This window comes from Arachis hypogaea, chromosome 13, assembly GCF_003086295.3.
Source record: "Arachis hypogaea cultivar Tifrunner chromosome 13, arahy.Tifrunner.gnm2.J5K5, whole genome shotgun sequence".
In the NCBI taxonomy this organism is placed as follows: domain Eukaryota; kingdom Viridiplantae; phylum Streptophyta; class Magnoliopsida; order Fabales; family Fabaceae; genus Arachis; species Arachis hypogaea.
The window spans coordinates 69740423-69745528 of record NC_092048.1 but is presented as its reverse complement, the minus strand read 5'-3'; the positions used below and the strand labels follow the sequence as shown (position 1 = coordinate 69745528).

At 36.3% G+C, this 5106-nt stretch overlaps 1 non-coding gene across 1 annotated transcript; it reads left to right on the top strand.

Annotated features, from left to right (window-relative positions):
- The first annotated feature begins 1467 nt into the window (after nucleotides 1-1467).
- LOC112740038 (small nucleolar RNA R71) lies at nucleotides 1468-1571 on the top strand. The gene has a single exon (XR_003170974.1). It is a non-coding gene; the product is annotated as a small nucleolar RNA R71 (small nucleolar RNA).
- The last annotated feature ends 3535 nt before the right edge of the window (nucleotides 1572-5106 follow it).

Here is a 5106-nt window from a genome sequence, read left to right as displayed (position 1 = left end):
CAGTTGAAGGACCAACTCTCCTCTGTCCACATCAATCACAGCTTTTACTGTGGCTAGGAAGGGTCTTCCAAGGATGATGAATTCATCCTCATCCTTCCTAGTGTCTAGGATTATGAAATCAGTAGGGATGTAAAGGCCTTCAACCTTTACTAACAAGTCCTCTACTAATCCATAAGCCTGTTTCATTGAATTGTCTGCCATCTCTAGTGAGATTCTTGCAGCTTGTACCTCATAGATTCCCAGTTTCTCTATTACAGAGAGTGGCATGAGGTTTATCCCTGACCCAAGGTCACACAGAGCCTTCTCAAAGGTCATGGTGCCTATGGTACAAGGTATGAAGAACTTTCCGGGATCTAGTTTCTTCTGAGGCAATGTCTGCCCTATCAATGCACTTAGTTCATTGGTGAATAAGGGGGGTTCATCCTCCCAAGTATCATTACCAAATAAACTGGCATTCAACTTTATGATGGCTCCTAGATATTTAGCAACCTGCTCTTCAATGATGTCTTCATCCTCTTCAGAGGAAGAATAGTCATCAGAGCTCATGAATGGTAAAAGGAGGTTCACTGGAATCTCTATGGTCTCTAGATAAGCCTCAGATTCCTTTGGTTCCTCAAATGGAAACTCCTTATTGGTCAGTGAACGTCCCAGGAGGTCTTCCTCACTAGGATTCACGTCCTTCTCCTCCTCTCTAGGTTCGGCCACACCAAGTAAGGTTATGGCCTTGCAATCTCTTTTTGGATTCTCTTCTGTATTGCTTAGGAGAGTACTAGGAGGAGTTTCAGTGACTCTTTTACTCAGCTGGCCCACTTGTGCCTCCAAATTTCTAATGGAGGACCTTGTTTCATTCATGAAACTTAGAGTGGCCTTAGATAAATCAGAGACTATATTTGCAAAGCTAGATGGATTCTACTCAGAATTCTCTGTCTGTTGCTGAGAGGATGATGGAAAAGGCTTGCTATTGCTAAACCTGTTTCTTCCACCATTATTAAAGCCTTGTTGAGGCTTTTGTTGATCCATGAGAAATTTGGATGATTTCTCCATGAGGGATTATAGGTGTTTCCATAGGGTTCTCCCATGTAATTCACCTCTGCTATTGCAGGGTTCTCAAGATCATAAGCTTCTTCTTCAGAAGATGCTTCTTTAGTACTGTTGGATGCAGCTTGCAATCCATTCAGACTCTGAGAAATCATATTGACTTGCTGAGTCAATATTTTATTCTGAGCCAATATGGCATTCAGAGTATCAATTTCAAGAACTCCCTTCCTCTAAGGCGTCCCATTACTCACAGGATTCCTTTCAGAAGTGTACATGAACTGGTTATTTGCAACCATGTCAATAAGTTCCTGAGCTTCTGCAGGCGTTTTCTTTAGCTGAATAGATCCACCTACAGAATGGTCCAATGACATCTTTGATAATTCAGACAGACCATCATAGAATATATCCAGAATGGTCCATTCTGAAAGTATGTCAAAAGGACACTTTTTAATCAGTTGCTTGTATCTCTCCCAAGCTTCATAGAGGGATTCACCTTCTTTCTGTTTGAAGGTTTAAACATCCACTCTAAGCTTGCTAAACTTTTGAGGAGGAAAGAACTTGGCTAAGAAAGTCGTGACCAGCTTATCCCAAGAGTTCAGGCTATCTTTAGGTTGAGAGTCCAACCATATTCTAGCTCTGTCTCTTACAGCAAACGGGAAAAGCATAAGCCTGTAGACCTTGGGATCAACCCCATTGGTCTTAACAGTATCACAGATCTGCAAAAATTCAGTTAAGAACTGAAAAGGATCTTCTGATGGAAGTCCATGAAACTTGCAATTCTGTTGCATCAGAGAAACTAATTGAGGCTTTAGCTCAAAATTGTTTGCTCCAATGGCAGGGATTGAGATGCTTCTTCCATGGAAGTAGGAATTTGGTGCAGTAAAGTCACCAAGCATCTTCCTTGCACCTCCACCATTGTTATTGGTTTCGGCCATCTCTACTTCTTTTTCGAAAATTTCAGTTAGGTCCTTTCTAGAGTTTTGTGCTTTAGCTTCTCTTAGTTTCCTCTTAAGAGTCCTTTCAGGTTCAGGATCAGCTTCAACAAGAATGTTCTTATCCTTGCTCCTGCTCATGTAAAAAAGAAGAGAACAGAAAATATGGAATCCTCTATGTCACGGTATAGAGATTCATTTATGTGAGTAGAAGAAGAGGAGAATAGAAGAAGGAGAAGAGAAAAATTCGAAAATTAATTAAAATAAAATAAAAATATTTTTGTTTTTATTTTAAATATTAATTAGAATTCAAAAATTAAAAAGAGAAATAAAATTAAATTAAAATTTAAAACAATTAGTTAATTAAAAGGAATTTTGAAAAAGGGGGAAGGAGTTTTCGAAAATTAGAGAGAGAAAATTAGTTAGGTGGTTTTGAAAAAGATATGATTGAAATAGAAAATTTTTAAAATCAAACAAAAAGTCAGGTAGTTAATTGAAAAAGGATTTGAAAATCAAATTTGAAAAGATAGGAAGTTAGAAAAGATTTTGAAAATTGATTTTTGAAAAGGATATGATTTGAAGTTTAATTTGAAAAAGATTTGAAAAGGAAATTAAAAAGATTTGAGTTTTGAAATTAAAGTTGATTACTTGACTAACAAGAAACTAAAAGATATGATTTTAAAATTCAATGACGATTGAACCTTTCTTAATAGGCAAGTAACAACTTAAAAAATTTTTGAATTAAAACATTAAATATTAGTGAGATTTTCGAAAATATGAACTAAGAATGAGAAAAAGATTTTGAAAATCAATTTAAAAAAAATTCGAAAATTATGTAAAAATAAATGAAAAAGATTTGATTTTTGAAAAAGATTTGAAAAAGATAGAATTTTGAAATTGAAATTGATGAGTAAAACAAGGAAAGATATTTTTTTGAATTTTTTTGAATTTTTACTGAGGAAAGAGAAAAACATAAAAATGATGCAAAACACAAGAAATTAAGATCAAAACACATAATGCATGCAAGAATACTTTGAATGTCAAGATGAATACCAAGAACACTTTGAAGATCAAGATGAACATCAAGACTTATTTTTGAAAATTTTTAAGAAAAGAAAAACATGCAAGATACCAAACTTAGAAATTTTCAAACTTTAGACACTAACAAATTGAAAATGCATATGAAAAATAAGAAAAGACACAAAACAAGAAAAATTAAAGATCAAACATAGAAAATCATCAAGAACAACTTGAAGATCATGAAGAACACATGCATGAATTTTCGAAGATTTTAAGAAAAATTAAAAAGATGCAATTGACATCAAACTTAAAAATTGACATTAGACTCAAACAAGAAACATAAAATTTTTGGTTTTTATGATTTTATTAGAAATTTTTTTTTGGTTTTTTTTTTCGAAAATTATTTTGGGAGAAACGAAAAAGAAGAAAAAAAAATTTTTTGTGTTATTTTTGAAAATAAGAAATAAAAAGCTTAAAATTAAAATAAAATTACCTAATCTGAGCAACAAGATGAACCGTTAGTTGTCCAAACTCGAACAATCCCCGGCAACGGCGCCAAAAACTTGGTGCACGAAATCGTGATCGTTCATTCCTTGGTAACGGCACCAAAAACTTAAGACGCACGTTCATAATCTTAGTTCTTTTTCACAACTTCGCACAACTAACCAGCAAGTGCACTGGGTCGTCCAAGTAATAAACCTTACGTGAGTAAGGGTCGATCCCACGGAGATTGTCGGTTTGAAGCAAGCTATGGTCACCTTGTAAATCTCAGTCAGGCGGATTCAATTGGTTATGGAGATTTGATAATTAAAATATAAAATAGGATAGAAATACTTATGTAATTCATTGGTGAGAATTTCAGATAAGCGTATGGAGATGCTTTGTTCCTTCTGAATCTCTGCTTTCCTACTGCCTTCATCCAATCCTTCATACTCCTTTCCATGACAAGCTATATGTTGGGCATCACCGTTGTCAATGGCTACATCCCGTCCTCTCAGTGAAAATGGTCCAAATGCGCTGTCACCGCACGGCTAATCATCTATCGGTTCTCGATCATGCTAGAATAGGATTCAGTCATCCTTTTGCATTTGTCACTACGCCCAACACTCGCGAGTTTGAAGTTCGTCACAGCCATCCCTTCCCAGATCCTACTCGGAATACCACAGACAAGGTTTAGACTTTCTGGATCTCAAGAATGGCCACCAATAATTCTAGCCTATACCACGAAGACTCTGATCCTAAATTAGGAGGCTAAGAGATATGCATTCAAGCTTGCTTTCATGTAGAACGGAAGTGTTTGTCAGGCACGCGTTCATAAGTGAGAATGGTGATGAGCGTCACATAATCATCACATTCATCATGTTCTTGTGTGCGAATGAATATCTTAGAGAAGAAACAGGCTTGAGTTAAATAGAAAACCAATAGTACTTTGCATTAATTCATGAGGAACAGCAAAGCTCCACACCTTAATCTATGGTGTGTAGAAACTCTACCGTTGAAAATACACAAGTGATGAAGGTCCAGGCATGGCCAAATGGCCAGCCCCCTAAACGTGTACAATATGATCTAAAGCTTGTCAAAAGATCAAAAGATGATCCAAAGATGTAAATACAATAGTAAAAAGTCCTATTTATACTAAACTAGCTACTAGGGTTACATAAGATAAGTAAATGATGTAGAAATCCACTTTCGGGCCCACTTGGTGTGTGCTTGGGCTGAGAATTGAACTTTCATGTGTAGAGACTCTTTTTGGAGTTAAACGCCAGGTTGTAGCCTGTTTCTGGCATTTAACTCTGATTTGCAACCTGTTTCTGGCGTTTAACTCCAGAATAGGGCAGGAAGTTGGCGTTTGAATGCCAGTTTGCGTCGTCAAAATTCGGGCAAAGTATGGACTATTATATATTGATGGAAAGCCCTGGATGTGTACTTTCCAACGCAATTGAGATCGCACCAATTGGGTTTCTGTAGCTCTAGAAAATCCACTTCGAGTGCAGGGAGGTCAGAATCCAACAGCATCTGCAGTCCTTCTTCAGCCTCTAAATCAGATTTTTACTCAAGTCCCTCAATTTCAGCCAGAAATTATCTGAAATCACAGAAAAATACACAAACTCCTAGT